The sequence below is a fragment of the Lolium rigidum genome, chromosome 7, assembly GCF_022539505.1.
Source record: "Lolium rigidum isolate FL_2022 chromosome 7, APGP_CSIRO_Lrig_0.1, whole genome shotgun sequence".
NCBI lineage: Eukaryota > Viridiplantae > Streptophyta > Magnoliopsida > Poales > Poaceae > Lolium > Lolium rigidum.
In genome coordinates, this window is record NC_061514.1 from 113,564,341 (window position 1) to 113,576,878 (window position 12,538).

Below are 12,538 nucleotides of genomic sequence, written 5' to 3' on the forward strand. Positions count from 1 at the left end.
GGGGGTGATGATAACTCATGGAGCACTAATCCACAACGTGAAGATGATGAAAAAGGTGTATCGGAGTACCTCAAAAACTGTCCTTATTAGTTGGCTTCCGCAATACCATGACATGGGGCTAATAGGTGGTATTTTCACTGCTCTTGTAAGTGGGGGAACTTCCATTCTGTTTTCACCGATGACATTCATCAGGAACCCCCTCCTGTGGCTGCAAACAATCAATGACTACCATGGAACCCATAGTGCAGGGCCAAACTTTGCATTTGAACTGGTGATAAGAAGGCTTGAAGCTGAGAAGAGCAAAGTATATGACCTCTCTTCAATGATCTTCCTCATGATTGCGGCAGAGCCAGTAAGGCAAAAAACTGTCAAAAGGTTCATAGAGTTGACTCAACCTTTTGGCTTTTTGGAAGGTGCTCTTGCACCTGGATATGGCATGGCTGAGAACTGTGTCTATATTTGTTGTGCCTTTGGTGAATGCAAGCCGGTCTTCATAGATTGGCAAGGAAGAGTTTGTTGTGGGTATGTTAAGCCAGATGATGCAGATATTGACATCAGAATTGTGGATGCTGACTCTTTGGCTGAGCATCAAGATGACGGTTCTGAGGGTGAGATATGGATCAGCAGTCCTAGTGCTGGAGTTGGTTATTGGGGCAACCAGGAACTGAGCCAGAAAACTTTCTGCAATCAGCTTAAGAACCACCCCAACAAGATGTTCACAAGGACAGGTGATTTAGGGCGGATCATTGACAGAAAACTTTTTATTACAGGAAGGATCAAAGATCTAATCATTGTTGCTGGCAGAAATATTTATTCTGCAGATGTAGAGAAGACAGTGGAAAATTCTTCCGAGGTCCTGCGACCAGGATGTTGTGCTGTGGTTGGTGTCCCGGAGGAAGTTCTTACTCAGAAAGGCATCTCAGTTCCTGATTCTTCTGATCAGGTTGGACTTGTGGTGATTGCAGAGGTTAGGGATGGTAAGACAGTCTCCGAAGAAGTTATCGACAACATCAAAGCACGTGTGGCGGAGGAGCACGGTGTAACTGTTGCATCTGTCAAGCTTATCAAGCCTAGAACCATATCCAAGACAACATCTGGGAAGATACGAAGGTTTGAATGCATGAAACAGTTTGTTGACAACAATCTTAGTTTGGCCAATGGTAATCATCCATCTAGGAAGAGTCTTTTCCGGTCTCTCACAACAGGAACAGGCACAGAGAGAAGGAGGTCATTCTTGAAGCAGACTGTTGATTCCAGTATTCATCCTCGGCATGACAGCAAGGTGAAAAGCTCCAAGGAAATAACTGACTTTCTGACACAGTTAGTATCAGATCAATCAGGTATTCCAAAGGACAAAATTTCTCCAACAGCAAGCCTACCTTCTTATGGCTTTGATTCAATTGCAGTGGTCCGAGCAGCTCAGAAGCTCTCAGATTATCTCGGTACTCCTGTTGGAGCCATTGACATCTTTGCTGCAAGCTGCATTTCTGAGCTTGCAAGCTTCTTGGAGAACTTATTGAATAAGTCGCAACCAAAGATGGCACCTCGGCCCAAAAGCAATGGGAAAAATTCTGAGGAGATTATTGAGTTTCTGACACAGATAGTGTCAGATCAATCAGGTATTCCAAAGGACAAAATTTCACCAACTGGCAGCCTACCTTCCTATGGTTTTGATTCTATTGCAGTGGTACGAGCAGCCCAGAAGCTCTCAGATTTTCTCGGTACTCCTGTTGGAGCGATTGACATCTTTGCGGCAAGCTGCATTTCTGAGCTTGCTAGCTTCTTGGAGAACCTGTTGCCCAAGTCACAGCCACTGTTGAAATCTGATGTATCTTGCTGTACTGAGGATGAGAGTTCACTGGCTCCCGTAGATGTCACTGCAGATTTCAGTGTGCTTGCTACTGGGGTTCTCCAACTCCTGTCCCTTACCTATGTGTGTTTCATGTTGCTGCTCCCAGCATACCTTGCAAGTTCAGCATACATGAGCACGCTCTTTGCGGTCAGTTTGGTTGAATCATCACTGATGAACTATCTTAGTTCTTTGGTCATGGCACCTGTGGCGTGGATGTGTTACGTCTTTCTCACCTCTTTATCACTGTCTATCCTGGGGAAGTCATTCCTTCAGCCAAATTATGCTCTGACCCCTGATGTTTCGATATGGTCAGCTGACTTTGTGAAATGGTGGGCACTGAACAAGGCGCAAGGTTTAGCTGCAAAGATGCTAGCTGTGCATCTAAAGGGAACAATCTTCTTGAATTATTGGTTCAAGATGCAAGGCGCTCGGATTGGATCATCTGTTGTAATTGACACAGTAGATATCACAGACCCATCCTTGTTAGTAGTTGCAGATGGTACAGTGATTGCAGAAGGTGTTCTCATTCAGGGCCATGAAGTCTGTAATGAAGTGCTAAGCTTTAGGCGTATCAGGATTGGTCGTGAGGCATCCATTGGTCCTTATGCGGTGCTTCAGAAGGGCACTATTGTGGATGATGGTGCTGTGATCTTACCATTGCAAAAGACTGAGCCAGAAAAATCAACCTATCAGACTAAGAGAACTTCTGGAGGCATGAAGGTAATAAGAATATCTAATTTTTTACACTATGCTAAAAACCTTAGGCAGTACTCCCTCCATCCCATGGAGGGAGTACTGCCTAAGGTTCAGGTTTACTCATGCTTCAGTGGGAATTCTTAGTCTGTATAGCATTGGTTAAGTTGCCTAGGCCTAATTATTACTATTTATTAGTAGAGGCAATATCAAGCTATATGCATTATTTCGGACACATGAGTAGGAACATAAATTTTATCAAGGAGGCCATGCGCTGAAGCACAGTCGTTACTGGGCATAAAGAATTCATGTAGTTGAGCATGTTTTGCTGTTATGTGACTGTCTAAATCTTTTGCAGGAAGAAACAAGGAAAGCAGCCATGCTTCTTGAGCACCTCGTTTGCATCTATGCAGTTGCTTTTCTAGGTGCTCTGTCAAGTGCAACTGTCTACATTTTGTACACTCACTTCTCCGGCGCCGAGGCTTCATTTGAGCACTTCTCCTTTGCCTGCATTGCTGGTTCGTTCCATTGGTTACCAGCTGCCATGGCAGCTTATCCTGTGATTGTCCAGGAGACACCCACAAGCGCATTGAAATTTGCTCTCTCCATTGCCTTCGCCTACTTGAGCTACGGTGTCATCCTCAGTCTTCTCACCAGTATAGTCAACACAGCTCTTGCTACAAGAACTGGGAAGAAATGTGTGACAACAAGCTTGATTCAGCGGCGTATAAACATCGCTGTGCACCTCAGATTTGCAAAGATGCTATCTGGAACTGAAGCATTCTGCATGTACTTGAGGCTTCTGGGAGCAAAGATTGGCAGGCATTGCTCTATCCGGTCCATCAATCCAGTGGCGAATCCTGAACTGATCAGCATCAGTGATGGGGTCCATCTAGGTGACTTCTGCAACATTGTTCCGGGTTTCTACTCCAGTAAGGGGTTTATTGGTGCGGAGATAAAGGTCCAGGAGAACACCATCGTTGGCAGTGGCAGCCTGCTCCTCCCTGGCTCAGTCCTCCAAGGGAATGTCATCCTTGGAGCACTTTCTGTGGCACCAGAGAATTCCCTTCTCCAGCGAGGGGGCATCTACGTTGGGGCACAATATTTGACCTTGGTGAAGAACACCTTGCTTGCAGAAGATGAGCGGATTGAAATGATGGACCCAATGTACAAGAAGATCGTGGGGAACCTTTCAGCCAACTTGGCGATCACCACCATGAACGTCAAGTCAAGGTATTTCCACCGCATTGGTGTAAGCGGGCGGGGTGTCCTGAAGATGTACCAAGACATACCATCTTTGCCCAAGCACAAGTTATTTGGTGCTGGAAAGTCTTTCCCAGTGATCGTCCGGCACAGCAACAGCCTGAGTGCAGATGATGATGCAAGGCTCGATGCGCGTGGCGCAGCTGTGCGCATTCTCTCAGATGATGGTGAGGTGCCTCTTTTGGACCTCACACTGAAGAGTGGCAAAGCATTTTACGCGCGCACAATCGCCGACTTTGCCACTTGGCTTGTTTGTGGTCTGCCAGCGAGGGAAGAGCACGTGAAGCGTGCTCCTCACATCCGCGATGCTGTGTGGACCTCCTTGCGGGACACCAACTCGTACACCACGCTGCATTACTACTCCAACATATGCCGGCTGCTGCGCTTCGATGAAGGGAAGGAGATGTATGCAAAGTTCAAGCTTCGTCCTATTGATCAAGACATACCAGAGGAGTCCGGTCAGGTGGAGCCCAGGGGTATCCTGCCGCCGGAGACCGGTGCAATCCCAAGAGACGAGAGTGACACGCGCCCTCTGCTCTTCCTCGCCGATGACTTCCGTCGGAAGGTGGAAGTTCCAGAGGGGGTGCGCTACGTCTTCCAACTACAGCTCAGGGAGGTGCCCTCCGACGACGCCACCTGCGACATCGCCCTTGACTGCACACGGCCATGGGACGAGGAGGAGTTCCCGTACATCGACATCGGGGAGATAACCATCGACAGCAATCTTCCAGCAGAGGAGACGGAGAAGCTCGAGTTCAACCCTTTCCTCCGGTGCCAAGAGGTGGACGTCATCCCTGCGACGTCCTGCAAGCAGAGCGCCTCCATCGACCACGGGCGCTCGCTGGTTTACGAGATCTGCCAGCGCCTACGGAACGGCGAGCCGCTGCCTGCGTCATGGGCGGCATTCCTCGAGCAGTCCGACACCAAGATCAACCTGTCCGGCTGCCCAGTGGCCGCGGCGATACACACAGGATCCAACGCCAGCGATGCCAACGAGACCAAGGTGACACTGGCCAGGACATGGTACAAGTCGCTCTGGGCCACGCTATGCCAGCCGCTGCTGCAAACACTGGTGCCATACTTCGTCCTGGGCCTGGTCATCTTCCTCCCATTCAGGGGCCTCCTCGCCATCACCGCGGCCACCGGCACGCCGCTCTACTGGCTGCTGCCGGTCTTCTGGGCTGTTTCAGGTATCGCCGCCATGGCCACTTGTGCTGCGGCGAAGTGGATCCTGGTCGGCATCAGGGCCGACGGTGACGCGGTGCACATCTGGGCGCCGCAGGTGTTCCTGGACACGGTCTGGCAGGCCATACGGACGGCCACAGCGGAGTACTTCGCGGAGCTGACGTGCGGGTCGGTGCTCTTCGCGGCATGGATGCGGATGATGGGATCCTCTGTGGCCGTGGCCGAGGGCGTCTACGTGGACTCCATGGGCGCTCTGCTGAACCCGGAGATGGTGCACCTGGAGCAGGGCGCGAGCGTGGGGCACGACGCGCTGCTGTTCGGGCATGTGTACGAGGGCGAGGCCGGCATGGTGAAGTTCGGCAGGGTCCACGTCGGGGAGGACGGCTTCGTCGGCAGCCGGGCGGTGGCGATGCCGGGCGTGAAGGTCGAGGACGGCGGCTACCTCGGCGCTCTGAGCCTGGCAATGAAGGAGGAGATCGTCAGGCACAAGCCATAGTAAACGCGAGCAGCATGTGTGTGTGCTCTTTTTTGTTTCAGCTAGCTGCCGTGTCGGTGTGCCGCTTATGGGTGTATGTGTATAGGATCTTATAGCTGGTAAAGATCGCTAGTGATAAGTGGCCGCTAGAAGAAGAAATAATCATTGTAGTACGGAAATTAAATAATAAGTCAATCATCAGCATTACTGTGGTTTGAGCATCTTCGGCAAACAGATTTTCAGCTTCAGATAGAGTATGCAAGTGCAGAACACCGCTGAAGTGCAAATTTGTCATCTGCCTCGCCTGACAGTACAGATTTGTACTTCTGATTATTGCGCCACGATCCTCAGGATAGCATGGCGGCATGCTACGTCTGTAAGAGCATCTCCAACAGGCGCTGAATCCAACGCTGTATCCCAAAAAGCGACTAGTTTATCGCGCGAGAGGTGTAAATTGTTGCTCCAACAGATAATGTAACCGGTGCTGTAAAATGGAGCGCTGCAAAAGCGCTATCTGGTGCACTATATTTAGGGCGCCGTAGAAACAACTACCCAGTTTTACAGCTCCAAAATTTAGAGCTTCTGACGGAGGAGAATATGACCTCGCGCACGAAACACGGATAGAGCGCGCTGCAAAGTGCTTTTACAACGCCAACATTTAGCGCGGTTGTTGGAGATGCTCTAACTCTGTATGCGATGCAAGTTTGGTTCTACTGCTTTCAAACTTGCGCTGCTAGCCACGGACCGTCTAGGGGTTTGTTTGGTTGCTCGCAGCCATTTTGGATACTTGTGAGAATTTTTTTCACAGAGACATGGTTTTCTCGACCTAACATAATTTATCTTCTGTACTTCATTCGATCACCCCCATCAGGCCCAGAAGGAAAAAATATTAAAAAAAAAATGACACGGCTTCTTGGTTACTGCTTAACCAACATTGGACTATGTTGTATTTAACTAACCTATTTCGTCTTAATCGATTCTAATCTATCCGACAGTGTTTTAATTCGAGATAAGTTGTACATGAAAAATATGTACCTCAACATTGTGATTTCATTCATACGACCAGTTCCTAGTTTCGTTGAGCTCTACTGTGTAAAGCATCCCTCATAGCAACTCCATTTTCCCTTGAGCTCTACTGGGTGGATACCTTTGATTAGAACTCAAGACTAGCAGGAGGAGCTTCAAGGACGGCCGACGTTGACGAACTGCGGTAGAGACGCCAGGGCAGAGGACAGAAGCAGAGGACGCTAGGATGGAGGTTGAGCGCAGATGGGGGGTGGGGGGCGAAATACTATCCTTTTCTCCTTAACCCTCCCCACAAAAAAATCTTCACAACTTTTTACAGCGCTAGGGCGCCCTCTCCCCCTGAGTTACACTGAGCTCTGCTGTCATGGGACACAAAACATTTGTGGCATTGAGCAAGATTCGTACCATAAGGTCCAAAATTGTGGCAGCATCTCACCTGTGTGCACACAACCAAATTCATATAAGTTTGCAGCATCTCGAAAACACTCATGCAGCGTCACAAAAATAAGGAAACTAGCCTTATGTTGTAGCAGCGACTTTGCCGGATCAGGCTGTCGAGAGCCAGATCTAATGCAATAATCCTACACTTACGCAAATATCTTACGGGAATTTATCTACGGCCGACTGGTGCTGTGGTTGGTGGTTCACGATCCTAAAAACAAGGGAAGGAAAAAATCTTAACCAATCCTGTGTGTCCACCTCATCCCGTAAGTTTTTGTCCCGTAAGTGTTTCCCGTAAGTGTAGCATTGCTGGATCTAATGAGTCTGAACTCATGCCCCATAGCAACCCCATCTTCCCTTGAGCTCTAATGGGTGGATACCTTTGATTACTCGAGACTAAGCAGGGGGAGCTTCGAGGGCGACTTATGTGGGAGAACGGCGGTGGAGGATAGAAGCAGAGGATGCTAGGATGGAGGTCGAGCGCAAACAGGGGAAGTGATACTAATTTTCTCTCCTTCTCACCCCCCCCCCGGTCCCCCAATGTTAGACGTATTGTACAGTAGTTGACCTAGTTCTAACCGTATACGTGTATGATGTAATCTCTCTATGTTGATCAATATAAAAGCACCGGAGGCCACGCATCTAGCGTTGTGCTATCCATCTATTCCAATACCTGTCCAGGGTTTACGTCTTACATGGTATCAGACGCCGCCGCGGACTCATCTACCGCCGCCGCCGCGGACTCATCTACCGCCGCCGCCATGACTTCCGCAAACACCGACGCCGCTCTCTCCGGCCTCACCTCCGGTGCTCTCCAGGACGGAACGACTGTTGCGCACACGCTCTCGACGCTCGGTGCCCTCTCCACCACCTCGGCTGGATCGATGTTGTCCGATCTCGGCTCGACCTCGTCGCTCTTCTCGACGCCGGCGCCGGCGCCCTTCAACTTCGCTCACCTCTTGTCCATCAAGCTTACGCAAGAGAATTGGCTGCTGTGGCGCGCCCAGGTCATCCCTCTTCTTCGGAGTCACTACCTTCTTGGCTTCGTCGACGGCTCCTACCCTTGCCCACCCGAGCGCGTCGCGCGCCAGGCCGCCGAAGGCCGTACGGTGCTCGTCCCCAACCCTGAACATCGAGCCTGGGTGCAGCAGGATGCTGCGATTCTATCGTCCATCGTGTCCTCCATGACACCAAGCGTGGCAGGTCTCATCCTCTTCGCCACTACCGCGGAGGAGGCCTGGACTGCTCTTACCGGGAGCTTCTCCTCCCAGAACCATGCCAAGGCGCATGAACTCCTCACCAAGCTAGCGAAGGCCAAGCAGCTGGATCAATCTGTCACGGTTTTCTATAACTACGTGCAGACTTTGGCAGATACCCTGGCGTCCATAGGCCAGCCCCTCCGCGATGCTCAGTTCACTTCCTACATCATCAATGGGCTTCATGAAGATTTCGACCCTCTAGTTGAGAACATCAATGGACGGGATACTCCACTTCCGCCCCGGGAACTCTACGCTCGCCTGCTGAACACCGAACAACGCCTTCAGGCTCGTCGCTCCAACAACGAGCTCTCCGACTCGTCCGCAAACGCTGCCTATCGTGGTCGTCCGTCCCGCCCGCCACCCAGCTCCGATGGCTCTACCCCCAAGCCACCGTCCACCTACAAGCCCTCACCTCCTGGCCAGCTTCCCTCTTCCAACAACCATAATGGTGGGGCCGGAAGCGGTGGTCGCCGCTGGAACACCGCTGATGGGAACCGCCCGCTATGCCAACTCTGCAACGTGCTCGGCCACGTCGCCGCGGCCTGTTTCAAGCGCTTCAACAAGGAGTACTTGGGCTTCGGCAACAACCACAACAATCTGCAGCGACAGGTGTCGATGGCAACTCAAGGCCATGGTCGCACTCAAGCCTACAACGTCGACACAAGCTGGTACATGGACACGGGCGCGACAGATCATCTCACTGGCGAGTTGGACAAACTCGCCATGAAGGAACCGTACAACGGGAAAGACCATGTGCATACAGCAAATGGGCAAGGTATGCGCATCTCTCACATTGGTCAATCTTCTATTTCCACCAACACATCGAAACCACTTCATCTAAAAAATGTTCTCTATGTCCCTCAAGTCACACGTAATCTTTTATCCGCTAGTAAACTTGCTCGTGACAATAATGTGTTTATTGAATTTCATCCTTATGATCTTTTTGTGAAGGACCGAGATTCGAGGGAAACTCTTCTTAGTGGTCAGTGTCGCGGTGGCCTCTATCCCGTTGGTGCATCCTCCTCCAAACAAGTCTTCAGCAGTGTCCGTGTGTCATCGTCTAAGTGGCATGCTCGCCTAGGCCATCCTGCATCTCCAGTGGTGCAGCATGTTCTCTATCGCCATGGCCTTCCCATTGAGTGTAGTCCAAATGACAACACTTTTGTTTGTGATGCGTGTCAGCAAGGCAAAAGTCACCAATTGCCTTTCTCTTTGTCTACTCATGTAATAAAGAGTCCTCTAGAACTTATTTACTCGGATGTATGGGGCCCCGCTCAAATTTCTGTTAGTGGTCATACTTTCTATGTGAGTTTTATCGATGCTTATAGTCGCTATACATGGGTCTATTTATTGAAACACAAGTCTGATGTTTTTAATGTATTCCTTCAGTTTCAAACTCATGTAGAGCGCCTCCTTGATCACAAAATTCGCCATGTCCAGTCAGATTGGGGTGGGGAATATCGTAACCTCAATACATTCTTCCAAAAACAGGGGATTTCTCATCGCGTTGCATGTCCACACACCCACCAACAAAACGGTGTTGCCGAGCGCAAACACCGTCATATCGTCGAGACTGGTCTCACATTACTTGCCCATGCATCGGTTCCGTTTCGGTTTTGGAGTGACGCCTTTCTAACAGCTTGTTTTCTCATAAATAGGCTGCCTACACGCGTTCTTGCCATGAAAACTCCTATTGAAACTCTTTTGCATGCATCCCCTGACTACACCTTCTTCAAAGTTTTTGGTTGTGCATGTTGGCCCCATCTTCGGCCATACAACAAGCATAAGCTCGAATTTCGCTCTAAAAAGTGTGTCTTTCTAGGATACAGTTCGCTTCACAAGGGTTATAAATGTCTACATGTTCCCTCCAACCGTGTGTATATTTTTCGCGATGTCATATTTGATGAGAATGTATTTCCGTTTGCAAACTTGCCATCTCCACATAATTCTCCTTTACGTGACTCTACACCAATTTCTATTGACCAATTTGAGGATGTTGCATATTCGCCTGCCTTGCTTTCTAACCATGGTGCGAGTACCGGTCGAGGGCGCAACTTGAACTCCTAGATGATCTTGTCCCTCCTTCGTCTATGCAACAGGAGCAGGTCGATCGACCTATGCTGCAGCACGTCGATCAGGCGAATCTCATGCAGTCCCATGCACGGGCTGCTTCAGACTGCGCGGCTGGGCCGTCTTCGGCCACGCGCGGCCCATCTACCCCGGACGTGTCCACCCCTGGCTCCCCTGCTGGGCCGCCTCCAGACTCGGCCCGCTTTGAGCCGTTGTCCGACTCACCTGAACCGGGTCCCTCTGCCGACGCGGAGACGTCCTCGTCCGCTCCGCCAACACCTGATGAGGTTCCGCCGGCTCCGACTCTTCCATCTCGACCAACGACAAGAAGTCGCACTCGGCCATTCTTGTCCTAAAGTCCGGATCGATGGTTCCGTCGCTTGGCTCGCTGCTTGTCATACTCACGGTATTGTTGATCCATCCACTGAACCAACAAATCATCGGGATGCGCTCCGTATTCCTCAGCGGCGCGCAGCAATGGAACAAGAGTATCAAGCACTCCTCCAAAACGATACCTGGACACTTGTACCACCTCCTACCAAGGTCAACATTATTGATTCTAAGTGGGTCTTCAAGATCAAGCGACACTACGATGGTTCTATTGAGCGTTATAAAGCGCGCTCGGTTGCCAAGGGCTTCAAGCAACGCTATGGCCTTGACTACGAAGATACGTTTAGTCCCGTGGTTAAACCCACGACAATTCGGGTTCTTCTCTCGTTGGCTGTTACTAATGGTTGGCATCTCAGACAGCTTGACGTTCAGAACGCTTTTCTCCATGGTGTTCTTGAGGAGGAAGTTTTTATGCGACAGCCTCCTGGATTTGTGGATCCTGATCGTCCACATCACTTATGTCATCTCTCCAAGGCTCTCTATGGGTTGAAGCAGGCTCCTCGTGCTTGGCATGCTCGCCTTAGTTACTGCTCTTCGTGTACATGGTTTTATGCCTTCGATCGCCGATACGTCTTTGTTCATGCTTCAGCGGCCTGATCTTATTATGTATCTTCTGGTGTATGTTGATGACATTATCATGGTGAGTTCTTCCACTATAGCTGCTGATCGCCTCATTCAGCGGCTTCGGTCTCGGTTGCTATCAAAGACTTGGGTCCTCTCCACTTCTTCCTTGGCCTTGAGGTTTCTACCACTGCCAAGGGTGTTGCTCTCACTCGGAAGAAATATTCATTGGATCTTCTTCGCCGTGCCGGCATGCTTAAGTGCAAGTCCGCTCTCACGCCCATGACTTGTCTCGGAAAAGCTTACCTCTACGGATGGTGCTTTGTTGTCTCCCGAGGAAGCTACTACTTATCGCGGTATTGTTGGTGGACTTCGGTATCTTCTCATTACTCGTCCGACCTTGTCATTTGCTGTGAATAAGGTTTGTCGGTATCTTCGGACTCCTCGGAGTCCTCATTGGGCCGCCGTTAAGAGGATCTTACGCTATGTCGGCATGACAGTTTCTCATGGTTTGCACTTCCGGCCACATTCTTCCGGTTTATTGTCCGCATTCTCCGATGCTGATTGAGTCAGCAGTTCGATGACGAGCGATCCACGGGGGATATGCCATATTCTATGGATCTAGCTTGATCGCACGGAGTGCTCGTAAACAAGCCACTTGTTTCTCGATCTAGTACCGAGTCGAATACAAGGCACTTGGTAATGCAACGGCTGAACTTATATGGGTACGGTCCTTGCTGCGGGAGTTGAGGATTAAACGGGATCGTCCGCTGTGCTATGGTGTGATAATATTGGAGCTACATACCTATCCTCAAATCCAGTTTTCCATGCTCGCACGAAACACATAGAGGTTGACTATCACTTCGTGAGAGAACGTGTGGCTCGAAGCTTCTACAAATCAAGTTCATCTCCTCTAAAGATCAACTTGCCGACATCTTCACCAAACCACTACCGTTGCCATTATTCGAAGCATGTCGACGCAATCTTAATCTGTTAGATACGGTTAAGATTGAGGAGGGTGTTAGACGTATTGTATAGTAGTTGACCTAGTTCTAACCGTATACGTGTATGATGTAATCTCTCTATGTTGATCAATATAAAAGCACCGGAGGCCACGCATCTAGCGTTGTGCTATCCATCTATTCCAATACCTGTCCAGGGTTTACGTCTTACACCCAAAAAAGTTCGGGAGGGGGGGGGCGTTTGTCATGGGAGTAGGGTTGAAAATGAAAGGGAAATTTTCCGTCTGTTTCCGAAAAAATGGAAATGGAGGGCTAAATACGAAAAAGGAAACGACATTTGGAGGAAAAGAAACGAAAACGG